This window comes from Triticum dicoccoides, chromosome 2B, assembly GCF_002162155.2.
Source record: "Triticum dicoccoides isolate Atlit2015 ecotype Zavitan chromosome 2B, WEW_v2.0, whole genome shotgun sequence".
Taxonomy (NCBI): Eukaryota; Viridiplantae; Streptophyta; class Magnoliopsida; order Poales; family Poaceae; genus Triticum; species Triticum dicoccoides.
In genome coordinates this window covers 716,427,694-716,447,982 of record NC_041383.1, presented here as the reverse complement: position 1 = coordinate 716,447,982, position 20,289 = coordinate 716,427,694, and positions in this window count along the sequence as shown.

Here is a 20,289-nt window from a genome sequence, read left to right as displayed (position 1 = left end):
TTGCTCAACTCTACTTGACCACTAGACTACAGATGATAACGAGATGCGATTCTATGATTAACATCATACTTAGCAAGCATCTTACAGAAAGCACCATGAATAAAATGTGAACCACCATCACTAAGAAGATATCTAGGGACTCCCAACCTTGGAAAAATAACTTCTTTAAGCATCTTAATAGAGGTGTTATGATCAACACTACTAGTTGGAATAGCTTCTACCCACTTAGTAACGTAATCAACAGCAATAAAATATGTGTGTAACCATTAGAGGCAGGAAAAGGTCCCATATAATCAAAGCTCCAAACATCAAATGGTTCAATAACAAGAGAATAATTCATAGGCATTTCTTGACATCTACTAATATTACCTATTCTTTGACATTCATCACAGGATAAGACAAACTTACGAGCATCTTTGAAGAGAGTAGGCCAATAAAAACCAGATTGCAATACCTTATGTGCAGTTCTATCTCCAGCACGGTGTCCTCCATATGATTCAGAGTGACACTTGCATAGGATCTGTTCCTGTTCATGCTCAGGTACACAACGTCTAATAACACTATCTACTCCTTCTTTATAAAGGTGTGGGTCATCCCAGAAGTAATGTCTTAAATCATAAAAGAACTTTTTCTTTTGTTGGTATGTGAAACTAGGTGGTATAAATTTAGCAACAATGTAATTAGCATAATCAGCATACCAAGGAGCAGTACGATAAGCATTAATGACTGTTAATTGTTCATCAGGAAAGCTATCATCAATAGGTAGTGGGTCATCAAGAACATTCTGTAGCCTAGACAAGTTGTCTGCAATGGGGTTCTCAGCTCCCTTTCTATCAATAATATGCAAATCAAATTCTTGGAGCAAGAGAACCCATCTAATGAGTCTAGGCGTAGCATCTGCCTTTTCCATAAGATATTTAATAGCAGCATGATCCGTGTGAATAGTATCTTTGGAATCAAGAATATAAGGTCTAAACTTATCACATGCAAATACAACTACTAAAAACTCTTTTTCAGTAGTAGCATAATTTCTCTGGGCAGTATCAAGAGTTTTACTAGCATACTGGATAACATTCAATTTCTTATCAACTCTTTGCCCTAGAATATCACCTACAACATAATCACTAGCATCACACATAATTTCAAAAGGTAAATACCAATCAGGTGGCTGAACAATAGGTGAAGTGATCAAAGCTTTTTTAAGTATTTCAAATGCTTCTACACAATCATCATCAAAGACAAAAGGAATATCTTTTTGCAATAAATTAGTCGGAGGCCTAGAGATTTTAGAGAAGTCCTTAATGAACCTCCTATAAAAACCGGCATGACCAAGGAAACTTCTTATACCTTTTATGTCCTTGGGACATGGAATCTTTTCAATAGCATCAACTTTAGCTTTATCAACTTCAATACCTCTCTCGGAAATCTTATGCCCCAAGACAATGCCCTCATTAACCATAAAGTGGCACTTTTCCCAATTCAAGACGAGACTAGTGTCTTCACATCTCTGCAAAACTCGATCAAGGTTGCTCAAGCAATCATCAAAAGAGGATCCATAAACAGAGAAAAATCATCCATGAATACCTCACAAATCTTTCCACAAAAGTCAGAGAATATAGCCATCATGCATCTTTGAAAGGTAGCAGGTGCATTACATAAACCAAAAGGCACACGTCTATAAGCAAAAGTACCGAAAGGGCAAGTAAAAGTAGTTTTTGATTGATCTTCCGCTGACACAGGTATTTGAGAGAAACCAGAATAACCATCTAGGAAGCAGAAATGTGTGTGTTTGGATAGTCTTTCTATCATTTGATCAATAAAAGGTAAAGGGCAACGCTCTTCCTTAGTGGCTTTATTTAATTTACAGAAATCAACTACCATCCTATAACCTGTAATAATTCTTTGCGGGATCAATTCATCTTTATCATTAGGAACAACAGCAATACCTCCCTTTTTAGGAACGCAATGGACAGGACTTACCCAATCACTATCAGCAACGGGATAAATTATACCTTCCTCAAGGGGCTTTAGTATCTCCTTTCTTACCACTTCTTTCATCTTAGGGTTTAATCGTTGTTGAGGACCTCTAACTGGTTTGGCATCTTTCTCCACTTTTATTTTGTGTTGACACGGAGTGGGACTAATGCCCTTAAGATCATCCAGAGTATATCCAATAGCAGCACGGTGCTTCTTCAGAGTTTTCAATAGTCTTTCTTCTTCTTGCTCTGAAAGGTTAGCACTAATAATAATAAGATATATTTTCTTCTCATCAAGATAAGCATACTTAAGATTATCGGCTAGTGGTTTGAGCTCAAACACGGGATCACCCTTGGGTGGAGGGGGATCCCCTAGGATTTCAACAAGCAAGTTGTGTTTCAGAATTGGACCCTGTTGAAGGAACACTTCATCTATTTCCCTTCTTTCATGCATAAACATATCATTTTCATGGTCTAGCAAATATTGTTCTAACGGAGCAGTAGGAGGCACAGCAATAGAAGCAAGACCAATAATCTCATCCTTACTAGATGATTCTTTATCACGGGGTTGTCTACGAAACTTAGCGAAATTAACCTCATGAGACATATCCCCTAAGCCAATTGTAATGACATCCTTTTTGCAATCAATCCTAGCATTAACAGTATTCAAGAAGGGTCTACCAAAAATAATGGGACAAAAGTCATCTTGTGGGGAACCAAGAACAAGAAAATCAGCAGGATATTTAACCTTCCCACACAAGACTTCAACATCTCTAACTATCCGTATTGGCTTAATGGTGTCCCTATTGGCAAGCTTAATAGTAACATCAATATCTTCTATTTCAGTGGGTGCAATATCATGCATAACTTCTTTATATAAGTCGCAGGGTATTGCACTAGCAATAGCACCCATATCACATAAGCCATGATAACAATGATCTCCTATTTTAACAGAAATAACAGGCATGCCTACAACAGGTCTATGTATCTTAGCATCTGGTCTAGCAATATTAGCAGCTTGTTCACAGAAGTAAATAACATGCCCATCTAAATTATCATCCAAGAGTTCTTTAACCATAGCAATACTAGGTTCAACTTTGATTTTCTCAGGAGGTGTATAAGTTCTAGTATTACTCTTACGAACAACAGTTGAGGTTTTAGCATGATCCTTTATCCTAATAGGAAAGGGAGGTTTCTCAACATAAGTAGTAGGGACAATAGGATCATTATAAGTGACAGTCTTTTCTTGAACTGTAATACGTGCAACTACTTTTACTTCAATGGGAAGATTATATTTAAACCACTTCTCCTTAGGGATATCAACGTGAGTAGAAAAAGATTCACAAAAAGCAGCTAGTATCTCAGAGTCAAGTCCATACTTAGCGCTAAATCCATGAAAAGCATCAGTATCCATAAAAGATTTAACACAATCAAATTTAGGTGTTATACCTGACTCCTTACCATCGCCGGAACCCCAATCTTCATAGTTGCATTTAATTCTTTCCAATAAATCCCACTTGAATTCAGTAGTCTTCAGCATATAAGAACCAGCACAGGAAGTATCAAGCATGGTGCGATCATTGAGAGAAAGCCGAGCATTAAAATTTTGAATAATCATTTCTCTTGAGAGCTCATGATTAGGGTATGAATATAACATTGACTTAAGCCTCCCCCAAGCTTGAGCGATGCTTTATCCTTCGCAAGGCCAGAAATTATATATGTAAGTACGATCACGATGAACAAGATGCATAGGATAGAACTTCTGGTGAAATACCAACTTCAATCGTTTATAATTCCAAGATCCCGTATCATCACATAGCCTATACCATGTCAATGCATCTCCCTTCAAAGATAAAGGGAAGACCTTCCTTTTCACAACATTATCGGGAATACCTGCAAGCTTAAACAATCCACAAACATCATCCACAGATATAAGGTGTAAATCGGGATCCAATGTTCCATCTCCTACAAAGGGATTAGCTAGAAGTTTCTCTATCATACCCGAAGGAATCTCAAAGTAAATATTTTCAGTAGGTTCAGTAGGTTGAGGAGCACCTCTTTGCTCTGCTGGTCGGGGTGAAGATACCCCGAACAAGCCCCTCAAAGTATTAGTTTCCATAGTAACAAGTGACAGAAAATTTCAGCGCACTATATAAATTTTCTTTACCAAGTTCCACTCACCAAAGGCGCTTCACTCCCCGGCAATGGCGCCAGAAAAGAGTCTTGATGACCCACAAGTATAGGGGATATATCATAGTCCTTTCAATAAGTAAGAGTGTAGAACCCAACGAGGAGCAGAAGGAACTGACAAGCGGTTTTCAGTAAGGTATTCTCTGCAAGCACTGAAATTGTAGGTAACAGATAGTTTTGTGATAAGATAAATTGTAGCAGGTAACAAGCAATGAAAGAAAATAAAGTGCAGCAAGGTGGCCCAATCCTTTTTGTAGAAAAGGACAAGCCTGTACAATTTCTTATAATGAGAAAAGAGCTCCTGAGGACACATGGGAATTATTGTCAAGCTAGTTTTCATCACACTCATATGATTCGCGTTCGGTACTTTGATAATTTGATATGTGGGTGGACTGGTGCTTGGGTACTACCCTTTCTTGGACAAGTATCCCATTTATGATTAACCCCTATTGCAAGCATCCGCAACTACAAAAGAAGTATTAAGGTAAACCTAACCACGGCATTAGACATATGGATCCAAATCAGTCCCTTACGAAGCAACACATAAACTAGGGTTTAAGCTTTTGTCACTCTAGCAACCCATCATCTACTTATTACTTACCAATGCCTTCCTCTAGGCCCAAATAATGTTGAAGTGTCATGTAGTTTATGTTCACATAACACCACTAGAGGAGAGACAACATACATCTCATCAAAATATTGAACGAATACCAAATTCACATGACTACTAATAGCAAGACTTCAACCATGTCCTCAGGAACAAACATAACTACTCACAAAGCATATTAATGTTCATAATCAGAGGAGTATTAATATGCATTAACGATCTGAACATGTGATCTTCCACCAAGTAAAACAATTAGCATCAACTACAAGGAGTAATCAACAGTACTAGCAACCCACAGGTACCAATTTGTGGTTTTGATACAAGATTGGATACAAGAGATGAACTAGGGTTTTGAGAGGAGATGGTGCTGGTGAAGATTTTGATGGAGATTGACCCCCTCCCGATGAGAGGGTCATTGGTGATGACGATGGTGATGATTTCCCCATCCCCGAGGGAAGTTTCCCCGGCAGAACAGCTCCACCGGAGCCCTAGATTGGTTCTGCCAAGGTTCCGCCTCGTGGCGGCGGAGCTTCGTCCCGTAAGCTTGCTTATGATTTTTTTTCCATGGTAAAAGGCTTCATATAGCAGAAGATGGGCACAGGAGGGCCACCAGGGGGCCCAAGAGACAGGGGGCGCGCCCAGTAGGGGTGGGCGCGCCCCCCACCCTCTTGGCCAGGGTGTGGGCCCCCTTTGGTGTTTTCTTCACTCAGTAATTCTTATTAATTCCAAAAATAACTTCTGTGGAGTTTCAGGATTTTTGGAGCTGTGCAGAATAGGTTTCCAATATTTGCTCCTTTTCCAGCCACAAGTCTAGCTACTGGCATTCCCCATCTTCATGGTAAACCTTGTAAAATAAGATAGAATAGCCATAAGTATTGAGACATAATGTGTAATAAAAGCCCATAATGCAATAAATATTGATATAAAAGCATGGTGCAAAATGGACGTATCACTGAGGCATATGGAATGTCTTTCATTCTCTTTCTATCTTCTGTCGTGGTCGGGCTTTGAGTCTTACTCAATTTGACACCTTGTAACACAAGCAAGAACTCCTTCTTTGACTGTTGCATTTTGAATTACTTCAAAAACTTGTCAAGGTATGTACTCGTTGAAAAAACTTATCAAGCGTCTTGATCTATCTCTATAGATCTTGATGCTCAATATGCAAGCAGCTTCACAGAGGTCTTTCTTTGAAAAACTCCTTTCAAATACTCCTTTATGCTTTCCAGAAAATTCTACATTATTTCCGATCAACAATATGTCATTCACGTATATTTATCAGAAATGTTGTAGTGCTCCCACTCATTTTCTTGTAAATACAGTCTTCACTGTAAGTCTGTATAAAACTATATGCTTTGATCAACTCATCAAAGCATATATTCCAACTCCGAGATGCTTGCACCAGTCCCTAGATGGATCGCTGGAGCTTGCACATTTTGTTGGCATCCTTTGGATCGATAAAACCTTCACGTTTCATCATATACAACTCCTCTTCCAGAAATCCATTCAGGAATGCAGTATTTTACATCCATTTGCCAAATTTCATAATCAAAAAATGCGGCAATTGCTAACATGATTCAGACGGACTTAAGCATCGCTACGAGTGAGAATGTCTCATCGTAGTCAACTCCTTGAACTTGTCAAAAACCTTTCGCAACAAGTCGAGCTTTGTAGACAGTAAAATTACCGTGAGCGTCAGTCTTCTTCTTGAAGATCCATTTATTCTCAATGGCTTGCCGATCATCGGGCAAGTCAACCTAAGTCCACACTTTGTTCTCATACATGGATCCCATCTCAGATTTCATGGCCTCAAGCCATTTTGCGGAATCTGGGCTCATCATCGCTTCCTCATAGTTCGTAGGTTCGTCATGGTCAAGTAACATGACCTCCAGAACAGGATTACCGTACCACTCTGGTGCGGATCTCACTCTGGATGACCTACGAGGTTCGGTAGTAACTTGATCTGAAGTGACATGATCATCATCATTAGCTTCCTCACTACTTGGTGTAGGAGTCACATGAACAGATTTCTGTGATGAACTACTTTCCAATAAGGGAGCAGGTACGGTTGTCGGATTTCAGGTTCCGGCAGACCCTTGAGGTTCGAACACTAGGGTGCGCACGAAGATCTCTCCCCTACCAGCTCACGTCTCAAAGTCTCGCAAAGATCTAAGCAAGAAAGCTGAACACACAAGGGACACGAGATTTATACTGGTTCAGGCCACCATTGTGGTGTAATAGCCTACTCCAGTGTGTGGTGTGGTGGATTGCCTCAGGGGCTGACAGTGAACAGTACAAAGGGAGAACAGCCTCGCGAGGGGGCTATTCTTGAGCTGGTGCGATGAACTGCTTGGGTGAGTTCAGTCACTTCTCTCTCTTTCTCCCTCTCTGGTCGATCTATCGATGCCTCTACTTTGTGGTGGCTAGTCCTATTTATAGAGCGAGGCCCTGGGCCTCACCCCAAATAATGAGCGGGAAGGGTGCCAACAGTTGGCCATTTTGAAGGGGAACATCTGGTACACTTATCCTGACTAAAGTTGGTCTTCGGCTGCCAAAGGCTCTGACGGTGACGCCGCCCTGGGCTCCACGATGACCTCCATCCTGCCGTTCTGCTGGTCTGGGTCTTGTTGCACCGAAATGGTAACCTTTTCCTGATGCCTTGGCCTGTGCTTGCCCCCTTAGCACCGAAAGGGAAACAAGGACACTACGCAGGCCGGCGCCCGCCTGGCACCCGCCTGGCCTCCGATCGTCATGGCTTGCGTCACGGGCCCCTCGGGAGGTGCCCCGCCTTGATCTCTCCGCCTCCTCACGAGCCCGCCTGAGGAGGCTGCGCCTGAGGAGGCTGCTCCAGAGGAAGCTCTGTGTCGTCTGCCCCGCGAGGCTTGGCCCCTCGCGAGGGTCTTGAGCTTGAGCCGATGAAGCTGGGCTGGACTGGGCCCCTACTTGAGCCACGCCGTAGGCCGCAGGCAGGCAAGTCTGGGGACCCGCATTCCTAGAACGCCGACAGTAGACCCCGGGCCTAAGGCGCGCCCGGACTTGGCTTAGCAGAGAAGCGAAGGGGCAAGTGCGAAGCGCCGCGGGCCCCAACAGCCTGCGGCCTTGGGCACCGCGTGGCGGTTGATTGGACGTGGGCGTCTCCGCTTCCCCACGATACCTCGCCCATCTGACAAAAAGGGGTCCTTGGGCCAGACCGGCCTGCTTTGTTCTCGCTTGCCTTGCTTCAGATCCCCTTTCTCGCCCTACTCCTTCCTACTTCCAAAATCCTCCAGATCTGCCTCAATCCTTCCCACCCGGCGAGCTATGGTGCCCCGCAAGACTCCGACCGAGGCCTGGTACTCCCCAGCTCTGGATCCTCCAAACGTGTCGGAGAGGAATCTCGTCCTCCTGCGCCTAAGGATGGTGGCGCAGGGCAACGCGGGAGCGACTGTGTTCAAGGCTGGCTCCGGCTAGCCTGAAGGCAAGGGGAGCACCTTCTACCCGCTCTTCGTGAGCGCCATCATCGCCGATCTTGTGCCTCCTTTTTCCGAGTTCTTCCTTGTTGTTCTTCGCCTGTACAACTTGCAAGCTCTGCACCTCCACCCCAACTCTGTTCTTCTTCTGGCGATCTTTGCGTACTATTGCGAGGCTCACGTTGGGATAAAGCCCTCGGTGGCCTTGCTGCGCCATTACTTTTATCTCCGAGTTTCCCGTGGCCCCATCTCTGCATGCGCGAGTTTTGTTGCGTACTCTGGCTCCAACGCCATCTCGAAGCCCAGGAAGAGGATTGAAGGCTTCCGGGGCAGGTGGGTCATGGTGGACGCCGGGCGCATCCACCCCCGACTTGTGCTGCCCACGGGGCAGCCCAAGGCCATTGATGCATGGTCTCGCGCGGAGCTCGTCGGCCCCAGCGCGAGGGTGGTGCTGGAGAGGATGGACGCGGACCTGAGGCCAGGCAACCTGGGGCGGTGAAGCTGACTGGGGCCACACTCGTGAGGGAGTTTCTGGAGCACCGGGTGGCTCCACTCCGGGAGCACTCGCTCCTGTTGTGGAGGCTCGGGGAAGCAGATGCTGCCATTCGCTTGAGCTCTGCAGCCCTGGCCGATGAAGATCTGGTCGCGGCCCTTCACTCCTTGGACGGGGGAGACGTGGCGAGGCCGGACGGTGCTCTTGTCCCCCTGTTTCTTCGTGACGACTTGGAGAAGGCGGTGGACGCCATGCCCACCTTCAACGGTGAGGGGCTAGTGCCTGCAGTGGCTCCCCGGGGTCTAACGGTGTTGCCGACGGTGAATGTGTCCTCCAGCGACTCCAGCGGGAGTGAGGAGGGAGAAGAGGAGGAGGAGGAGGAAGAGGAGTTCGACTCTAGGAGACTAGCAAGGAGTTGGAGGAGTCCTTCCCCCGGTGTAGGTCTCGCACCCTCCACTCCATGTCGGACGACGACGAGGCCAGCGGCGGGCGACGAGGAGTGGATTCTCCCCCTATCCCGAGGAAAGACAGGTCTGGGATGGTGCCCCCAGGATCCGCTCTGGCTCCGGGGCGGTCTGAGGCCAACTCCGGCCTTCCCGACGCGTCCTTTGCTTCCATGCCTCCCAAGGCTGACCCCAGTTGTAGGCTCTCAGGCTTCAAGTTTGGCCGGAGGCTGCTTGAGACCGCGAGCGATGACCAGTAAGTAGTCGATCCGTGCTCTGCTTTGTTTCTGCCGCCGAGACTTGACGTCTGCACTCCTTGACCAGGGCGGCACCTGAGGCGAAGAGGTTGAGGGGGTCTTCTGCAGCCCTGCTTGAGGCGAGTTCGCCTGCCGAGGCAGCGCCTTCTTCTGCGGGGAAAGGCGGCACCGAGGCCCGTACTTCCCCTGCCCGGTCATCGTCGCGAGCCCAGCAGGGGCACTCTGGCAAAGAGTCAGCCCCCATGGCCCCGCTGACCCTGGAGGGGCCAAGGCTTGGTGCTGATGCTAAGATGCCCAAGGCCCGGGAGGCTCCTTCCTCCCAAGCCGTGATCACGCTGCCGTCCTCTCCGCTTGCTCCACCAGCTCCCGTCTCTTCTGATCCCTCCGCTGTCTTGGACCAGGCCGCCCATGAATTGAGCCAGCTTCGGGAGGATCTCCAGAGCGCGGACCCCCGCCTGGTGGTCGGGCGCCTGGAGTTAGCCTCCGGCTGGGCCTGCTCTGCTGCCTCTGTCCAAGCGGCGCTGAGGCAGGCTGCGTCTGCCTCCCACAAGGAGAAGCAAGCCGCCCGCCAGGCTGAGGCTGCTCGCGATGCTGCCCAAGGCGAAGCTGCGGATGCCCAGGGCTGCTGCAAGGCGCTGGAGGTCGAGCTGCAAGACCTGTGCGAGGAGCTCGCGAAGGAGGTCCGCATCCGCCAGGAGAAGGAGGAGGGGATGAAGGCTCGGGAGGCTGTCGTCAAAGACCGGGACGCCGAGCTTGTTGACCGTCGTGGCCGGTTGGAGACGCTGGAGCTGGCGCTGAAGGTGGAGAGGGCCGAGCTAGACCGCAAGGCGAAGGTCCTGGCCGAGGACTGGGTGGCCTTCGTCGAGCTGGAGGAGAAGGCTCGCGCCACGCTGAAGACGCTCTATGAGAGCGGCTTAGAGGACCCGTTGGCTAGCGAAGAGGACGGCCCTGCCGAGCTCCTTCCCTTCCTGGTCCGTGCGCTTGAAGATGCCGCGGACGGCCTTGGTACCATAGCCGAGGCCGAGGCACGTGCCCTGTCGTTTGCAGCACTGACGCGCGTCTTCAGCCACGTCTACCTTCGCTACCCCAACGTCGACCTCGACAGCCTGATGGAACCTGTGAGCGACGACCTTGCCGCCGCTGCTGCTGAGGCTGTGAAGGGCTGAGCCAAGGCTTTGCTGGGGAGGTTCCGCGCCTTCAGCACCTTGCCTAAGCGCGACGCCGCTGGCTCCGCGGCTTCAGGAGGCGGGGCCGCCCGGCGCGACTCCACCGCAGGCGGCAGTGCCACTGGAAAGTGATCCCCTTGTGTCTTTTGTCATGTTTTAATTCCTGCAACATGCACCATGCCTCGTGGAGGCGTTTAAACTTGTGTTTGGTGTTGTGAAAACACTCTATGGCTTGTAATATTGGCTTTTGAATTCCCTAGAATTTGCATCTTTCCCTCCTACTTGCTTGTGTTCTATGTCGGCAGGGCCCGACCCCGCGCATACCTCAGCCGCCGTTAGCCTCGACCGGAAACGATGATGGGACTAAGGGGTGAGGGGCTACGTGGCAAGTTAGGCTCCTGAGTCGCGATGCTCAGGAGTCCCGCTTGACGCGCAAACAACAAGTAGGGAAGGGAGGGGGCATAGGAGTGGATTTGTCGTTCTACGTCGGCAGGGCCCGGCCCCGCGCATACCTCAGCCGCCGTTAGTCCCGACCGGAAACCAGGACGGGACTAAGGAGTGAGGGGCTACGTGACCAGTTAGGCTCCTGAGTCATGATGCTCAGGAGTCCCCCTTGACATGCCAACGAGTCTTCGTACCTTGGCTCTGCTCGGGCGGAGGCGCGCGACGACCAGGTCCGAGGGACCTGGCTGGGTGGCGTGCATTTGGGCGTAGCCTGGGTGCAGCCCCCATGTCCAGCCCCCTCCCACGGAACTCCCGAGGGGAGGCGCTGCGATGGTACCAGACATTGAGCTCTGGGCTCCCTGAGGTTGATACAGCAGTGGGCCGCCCTTAGTTGTTTATCACCAGCGTGGAGCATAGCGCTTACGTATGTGTATGGGCATAGCCGCTCCTCGGCAGTGTCGTCAGCCAGCGCGGAGCATGGTGCTTCCACTGGTGCGTGGGAGGGGGCTCCCCTCCGGGAGGAGCCCCCAGGGCGTGTACAGCCCCGCCCTGACGCGTTGCTGGCACGGTAGGGCTAGGAGAGGTGTATCTGGGCACCCGTGAGACAGTGCGGGACTCACGGGCCCTACCTCAAGGCGGGTTGCGCCTGGCTCTGGGCCTTTATCAATGGTGTGTTCCTGAAGAGTGGTTAGAATGGAAATGCTCTACGTCCTCAGGTCCCGGCCCTCGAGCGGGCTCAGCCGCCGCTGGTTTGACAGGTCGCGATGCTGTGGGTCAAGGCCAGGGGGTGAGGGCTGGAGAGCCAGTAAGAGCCTGTGAGTCCGCAATAAGCAGCAGATGATAACCATGGGGACCAGGTTAAGCTCGGAGGAGCAAATCCATTTAGATAGATGCATGGAAGTAAGCACCGCTGGGTCTGGCCCGAGCAGCCTGGGGATAATGCAGCCCGAGGGGCGCCCCGAACTAAGCAGATGAAAAACACATCAAGCAAAACAGATACATGCCGTAGGGACGGACCCACGCGACCTGGGAATGATGCGGCCCTGCGGGCGCTCCCAGATGAAGATAAAACTTAAAAAGCTGTCACCTGGTACCATTGCAGAGTGAGTGTCGGAGTAGCTGACGACGCGCGGTGAAGAAGCCGCTCCTCATGAGCCTTCGGAGCCCTGAGCCTCGGGAGGCTCTGAGCGTCCGTGCGGCTCCTCGAGGTCCATCTCCATCTCCTCCAGGAACGCGCGGTGCCTGGCCACCTGAGCTTCCAGGATGCTCCTCACCAGGAGCTGGTGGGCGACAGCTGCGTTCGGCAGGCCGAAGGGCATGCAAACGTAGCTGTGAGGTGGGCCTTCACAATGCCCCACGCGTGAAGGCCAGAGGCGCTCCTGAGACGTGGCTCGGTTGAGCCCTGGTACGTCGATGCAGACGCGCAGCCCACCATCTTCGCTGGGATGTGCGGCTATGGCGGGTAGGTGGCGACTGCCACGCATGACTCTTGACTCCTGTAGCTCTTGAATGTTCCTTGCAATGAACTCCTGGTGGTTTTGCCTTCCCTACCTTATGCCTTCCTGAGGGAAGCGTGCCTTGAAGCACACCTCCAAGTGGTGCCCGAGCGCCTCCCTCGTGACCTTGGCGAGGTCGGTGGCCCTCAAGGAGTGAGCCCCCGAGCCCTGCCAGGGGAGGGCGCCGGGCGTGCCTTCCTATGCGACAGAGGGTGGCACCCCTTGGACGGGCGCGCATCCTGATGCAACGCCTCCGGAGGGGCCTGCCTCGCGAGTGCTTGGGCCAGGTGAAGCCTTCTTCTTCTTAGGGACCGCCTCGGGGAGCCTCCCGCTCCTGTGATCTGGGTCTTCAATTGCCGCGGCCTGGAAGGCACGCTCAAGAGAACACACTGCATCCCTTTCCTCGCAAGGTACTGTGATGATTCCACCGCTTCCTGGCATCTTGAGGACATTGTAGCCCTGGTGAGTCACTGCCATGAACTTGGCCAGAGCTGGGTACCCGAGGATGGCATTGTATGGCAGGCGGATGTGAGCGACGTCGAAGTCAATGAGTTTGGTGCGGTAATTGTTGCGCTGCCCAAAAGTGACGGGAAGACGAACTTGCCCTATTGGAACAATGGAACCATCAGTGACTCCTGAGAAAGGCTTGGTTGGCTGAAGCTGATCGTATGGCACTTGGAGATTGTTGAACATTTTGACGGACAGGATGTTGAGCCCAGCTCCGCCGTTGATGAGGGTTTTGGTGACTTGCACATTGCTGATGACTGGGGAACAAAGCATCGGGAGGATCCGGCCGTTGCCGCACACTTGAGGTGATCCGCTGAGCTGAACGTGATAGCGCACGCAGACCACCTGAGACGGCGCGTGGCCTCAAGCTTGGGGAGGACCGCATTCACCTCGCGAGCAAACTGCTTGAAGATGCGCTGAGAGGCTGGGGCCTTAGCACCGCCCAGGATGCAAGCGATTGCGCGCGGCTCCAGGAAGTCCACAGCCCCCTCGTCCTGGTGATGGTCTTCATTCCTCCTTGGTGGTGGTGGCAGAGGAGGGAGGCCTGTGTTGCCTTGAGGGCGGTCCTTGCTAGGTTGATCCCTCCAACCTCCCTCGCGAGGCTGGTCTTGCCAGCAGTCCTCGCGAGGCCGGTCACCCCACCCTTGGCGAGGGCCCCGGTCTTCCCATCGTCCTCCACATCTTCCTCCTCCGCGGCCATAGCCCCGGTCGCTGCGGACGGGGTGTCGGCCGATACGCCCATCTTGCACGGCCCTGAGCTCCTGACATTCATTGGTATTGTGGGTGTGGAGGTCATGGTACACGCAGTACCGGATGCCCTTAGATGACTCAGGCTGATCCCTGCCTTGCTTGGTGTCCGCCTCCGATGTGAGCACAACAGCCCCCTTGCGCTTCACGTCCTTGACCTTGGGCTTCTTCTCTTCTAGGTCAGCAGCCGGGAGCTTGAGGAGGGAGAGGCGCCCTTCCTCAGCCCTGGCGCACTTGGTAGCCAGGTTGAACAGCTCCAACGATGTGCACAGGTCTTCATGGATCGCTAGCTCGTCTTTCATCTTGATGTCGCGCACGCCATCGGAGAAGGCTGAGATGATGGCCTCCTTAGTCACCCTGGGGATCTTGAGGCGGGCGTTGTTGAAGTGCTAGATCTACTTCTGTAGGGTCTCTCCTGACTGTTGCTTGATGCGGCGCAGGTCACTCATGGCTGGGGGCCGGTCGCGAGTACCTTGGAAGTTGGCGATGAAGCGGGTGCGCATCTCGTCCCAGGAGGAGATCGTGCCTGGAGCCAGGTTCAGGAGCCAGGTGCAGGCACCGTCTTTGAGCGCAATGGGAAACCAATTCGCCATGACCTTCTCGTCTCCGTTGGCGGCCTCAATGCCCAGCTCATAGAGCTGGGGGAACTTCGCGGGGTCTGCAGTGCCATCATAGCGCGGTGTCACAGCCCTAGCTCAGTCCCGGTTGTCTTGTTTGATCCCCATGCTGCATCATGTTTAAATTCAAAAGAATTTGAAATGGGGATGACATACCCTAGCACCAAAATTAAATCAAATAGGGTCAACCATAAATATTTTCAATGTACCCAGAATGCTTTTCAGAAAAGTCCATCATTTTTGAATTGGTTTAGAACCTCTGCCAAAAATGGTGCACATTTTCTAGGTCACTCTGGATTTTTGAATTAATCCATTAAGTATTTGCACTTGGGCATTTAATCCCTATAAATATTTTAATTGCCCAAATAATACTGATAATGGTTGAGGGCTGTTGGAAATAATTTCATAAGTGCCCAAAATTATTTTCAGCATTTTATCAAATGGTTTAGTATTTTTACTAAATCAAAACTAAATACAAATAAATAGAAAACTGAAACAGAAATATAAGAGAGAGAGGAGTTACCTAGGCTTACCTGGCGCCCCAATAGGCCCACCACTATAGCAGCCCAGCTGGGCAAAGCCAGCCCAGCCCACCAGGGGCAACATTGTCTTCTTCCTCCTGCTAGGAGGCGAAGCAGTTGCGTGCCTGGCGCACAGCCGAGCCGCTCCAGCTCCTCCCTACCTGCCTACCCCTCCCCGGCCGTTCCAGATGCGCCACGGAGACGCCCAGCTTCCCCTCTTCCAGTTCCCCCTCTCTCTGGTCGCCTCCCCCTTCTCTGTCCCTCGCGCGCGCAGACGCCGAGCGCCTTGCAGCTCACCGACGAGCACCACTGCAGCCACCGGCCACCACACGCCCCTCCAAAGCACCAAGAAGCTCCGCCGTCGACCTCTACACCATCTCCGCCGAGTCATGCGACCGAACGCGCCCCGCCCCAATGCTTTCTTCAATCTCGGTGCCCGAAGGTCATCGCCGTCGATTCGCTACGTACCGGCCGTCCCCGCGCCTGCAGACCCTTCCATTAGCCCCTATGTGAGCTTCCTCGTCGAGCCCATCCTCTCCCTCTCTCATTTAAGCTTGCCAGCTCCGATCCCCACCGGACCCGAGAGCTTCCCGCCGTCGGCCATGTTGCCATCGTGGGCAGGGCCCGCTTAAGCCACGCACGAGCACGTCGTTGAGGTCCTGCAGCCTCCGTAGACCCAACCGTGTGCCTAGCTTGCTTCGCCGTGAACCACAGCATGATCCCGCTCGAAGCTGTAGCTCCGGCCACCACCGCGAGCTCCGCTCCAGCAATCTCTGGCAACCCCAGCTCCATTCGTCGCCACCTCTGGATGTGCCGCACCTTCAGCTACCCGTAGACGCAAACCACGCGCAAAACCGAGTCCCGTAGCAGTTTTTTGGCGAGTTTCCGCCGCGGTTTGAGGTCGCCGCCGGCCAAACTCCGGCAGGCTGACGTGGTCGCTTGGTTAGGCGCTAATCACCACTAATCCCTCCCTAGCAGTCACTGACAGGGGGCCCCACAACGGGTCAAACTCCAGTCAACACGGGATTAACTCGCAGTTAACCATGAGCCAATGACACGTGGGTCCCGCACGTCAGGTTTGACCTGGACCGGGTATGTTGACCTGCTGAGGTCAACATGAAGCAATGCTGACGCTGTAAATGATTTTCTGGATTTAAAATAAATCAGAAAATCCAAAAAATGTCCTAAACTTCTAAAAATCATAGAAATTCAACCGTAACTCCAAATGAAATAGTTTATATATGAAAAATGATCAGAAAAATCCAATCTATCCATCTGTACTAGTGTCATGCATGTTTAGACGACTTAACCTTGCTGTTTGGTGAAAAACATGATAATGCACTATTGGAATTCATAGTTTGAGTTTGAAGTTGAACCTTTGGTTCAAAATGACTCAAACCACCCTGGTTATAGTTGCATTAGGCCAACACATTCGTTTTACCATGTCAGGATCATGCAGCATATTGTGCATTGCATTGATTGTGTTTTTCCCTGTTTGTCGGTATTTGTCCCCTTTCGATACACGTGGTACCGACGATGAGTTTGATGACACCGATGAAGAGCTATACTATCTTCAGAAGTGCCAGGCAAGAAAAACTCCCTTGTTCATTCCGATACAATCCCACTCTCTCGCTCCTGCTCTCTTTTACTGCATTAGGACAACAACGATTCAACTGTTACATGCTGCGGTAGCTGAACCCCTTTCCTCTGCATGACTTATCATTGCCACAATAAATAGATGAAACCCACTAGCATGAGTAGGAGTTGTTTGAGCCCTGATGTGCCTACTCATTCATGCTTGTTTGTCATGCCTGCTCTTGCTTAGAGTTGTGTCAGGTCTGATTCATCAGGGATGAATTGGATGTGTGTGAACATGTCCTATTGTGTGTGAACTAAGTGTGTGAACACGATTTGGTAAAGGTAGCGATGAGAGGCCATGTAGGAGTACATGGTGGGTTGTCTCATTGAAGCCGTCCTTAGGAACTAAGTTCTGTGTTTGTGATCCATGAACAGTTACTACCACACATTGGGTTCCGGTAACTCGGCCCCTCTCGGCTTATTAATCAACTCAATCTATGTCCAGGAGTTAAAACTAGTTTCTGGTGTTTGTAAGTAGTGTTAGTAGTCTACCAAGTGGCGCCCGGTATAGGTGGGCTTGGGACAGACTAGGCACAGTGGCCTGGTGTACCAAGTGGCACCCGGATGGTGGGTTTGGGAACCCTGCACACATCGTTTGGGGCCATGAGCGACACCCCGGCCGGATCTCCTTGCGGATGGAACCCGAATAGGCGATAAACCTGGACGAGAGACTTGTGTGGTTAGTAAGGTCGTAGCCGACACCCTCGCTGGGCTTCCGCTTGAAGGTGGCCAAGTACATGTCGTGTAAACGGCGATAAGTGGTGAGAGCGTGTGTGAAGAAGTACACCCCTGCAGGGTTAACTTTATCTATTCGAATAGTCATGTCCGCGGTAAAGGACTTCTGGGTTGCCTGTACAGTTCATAGATAACTTGAAGTGGATACTCTAAAATGCGCAAGATAAGCGTGAGTGCTATGGATGGCATTCTCGTAGGTAGACGGGAGCAGATCCATAGTGGTGTATTGATTGGTGAATATGTGGACTCATGTGCGCCACCTCAAAAGAGTTACATTGCTGTCGTAGTTCAGGATAGCCACTGAGTCAAAGCTGGCTTGCTGCAGTTAAACCCCACCATCCCCTTTGTTGACAATGATGCGTATGTAGTTAGTTCTGAGGTAAGTATTGCTGGGTACATTTGTACTCACGTTTGCCTATTTTATGTTTTTGCAGAGAGACTTCAGTCTCACTAGTAGTTCCACGTGGACTTCGACGTTTAGCTTGTTACCTCAGCTACGATCTTGTGCCCTCGGCAGGATCTGGTAGATAGTCAGGTATCTCAGCCTTTTTCATTTGTAGATGTCTGTACTCAGACATGTTAAGTTTCCGCTTGTGCTTTGATTTGTATGCTCTGAATGTTGGGTCATGAGACCCATGTTTGAAGTATCTCGGTCCTCGGAGCCTATTGAATAAAATACTTGAGTTGTAGAGTCATGTTGTGATGCCATGTTGTATTTGCACATATTGAGCATATTGTGTGTATGTTATTGAAATGCTTGGTATGTGTGGGATCTGACTATCTAGTTGTTTATCCTTGGTAGCCTCTCTTACCAGGAAATGTCTCCTAGTGCTTCCACTGAGCCATGGTAGCTTGCTACTGCTCTGGAACACTTAGGCTGGCCGGCATATGTCCTTCTTCGTTCATGTGTTTGTCCCTACGGGGAAATGTCACGCGATGACTACTGGAGTCCTGTTAGCCTGCTACAGCCCGGTTTACCGGAGTCCTGCTAGCCCAGTTGCTACAGCCCGGAATCACATGCTGATAACCGACACGTTCGTTGCTGGGTCATGTATGCCTGTTCCTGTAAGTTACGGCCACTTTGGGTTCACTACTAGTCATGTCAGCCCAGGCTCCTCATCATATGGATGCTAGCAACACTATCATATAAATGTGCCAAAAGGCGCAAACGGTCCCGGGCCTGGTAAGGCGACACCCGTGGGAATACCGTGCGTGAGGCCGCAAAATGATATGAGGTGTTACATGCTAGATCAGTGTGGTATTGAGTCGGGGTCCTGACAGCTTTGGTATCAGAGCTTGACTGCCTGTCGGATTACCAAGCCAAACTGGTCGAATTTGAGTCTAGAAATTCTTTAGTTATAAGGGAATTGATTGTGGGATGGAACATAAGGCTCTTTTTACTCCTTTACCTTCATGCCTTCTGATCCGAGTCATCCTATCTTTCCTACGGGGTTAAGGAACTAGGCTCTCTTCTTTCTATCAGGATCACGTGTTACCAATCCATAGACTTATAAGATTGTTGGATTTAAGCCTTAGTTCAGTTTCTACTACCTCCGTGTGTTCATAGTTGATCTAGAACCTTGATTTTGTGATGATCGAGTGGTTATGCCACCATTTGCAGGATATCATAAATCCTTTTGAGCATTTACAGTCGTTATGCTGTCCGAGTCTTCCCAGGTTTCTAAAATAGTCTGATGCATTTGCAAATCCCTTCTTACCATTTCGAAGTTCCTTTGTGCTAGATCAACCACACAAACTAGTGTGTTGAGGTACTGCCTCGGCATTTACGTTGGAGCTATTATTATGACCCTGGGTGTGTTAGAACCACCCAGTAATCTAGCCATGTTTTGTGTTCCCTGTGTGATAATTCTGGCCATCATTCTCGAAAGCATCCTGTGATGCCACTTAGTAGCAGGTATTCTACTCCTAGGTTGTTGAACCCGAGATTCATCCTACTTGCTTCATGTTGATAGTGTTTGCTAGTTCCTTTAGGATATTAGTAACCTTTGCGATAGTCCTAGAGATTTGTGGTATATCATTCTTCCAGTACCGTGAATCAATATGGCAGAAGTTCCTTTGAACCAAAAGATCACAACCAGAGTGCTCTTTAGCTCGACATACTAATCTATGCATCCACAACTCAGAAAGATATATGTTCCTTTGAGTTGTCTCTCTTTAGTAGTTATCTGACCTTAGCCAATCAGTTGATAGTGAGGAGTATGTGTGCGTCCGTGTTCGTCGATGCCTTTTACTCTTGTGGTCCGTCAAGCCGTTCTATTTCAGAATGAATAGGAGAAACAAACTCCAAAACCTCATCCATATCTAGGATTGGGTCAAAGCAATTGTATTCCGCAGATCAAAATGCCAATCCAGCTTCTGCTCTGCTCTACCTTGCAGTGTTACCATCTTTATGTCAAGAGTGTCATGAGAATTGCCCCACCTCTTATGAATTCTTGACGCAGTAATGCTTCTTGCCATCATTGTTAATTCCTCGGTTCCCGTGTTATTGTAACCGGAATGCCGACAAGTGAATCGTGATGTGTGAAATCAATACTGCTAGCAACCCCGTTCCTTGGTAGTTAATGAACAATAATCTCATTCTTAGCGTGTTGGTATGGGATCATCATCCTATGATTTATCATGTGACCTAGTCCATTTTCCCTGGTGCACTCCTCGATTAATGAGATAGGATTGTGTCAATCCATCACTCTCTTGATCACATCCTCTTGCCCTGGAAAGCAAAAATGCTCCTGAGCTTAATAACATATCGGTGGTTTGTGATATTCTGAATATCTTCTCGGAAGTATCACCAGGTTGTCTCCTGACTACTATGTTGAGCTCGTGATCAAGTTGGTTTCTTGTAAACCACCCCTTCTCCAAGAATCTGTGTTGGATACCCCTGAGCTAGTTGGTTGAGCTAGACAACAAATTGGAGAGTTGGAAGATGAAAGCTTGTCCCGCTTAGTTCATCTCCAAAGGGATATCCTTGCGTTTGTGTGTTTG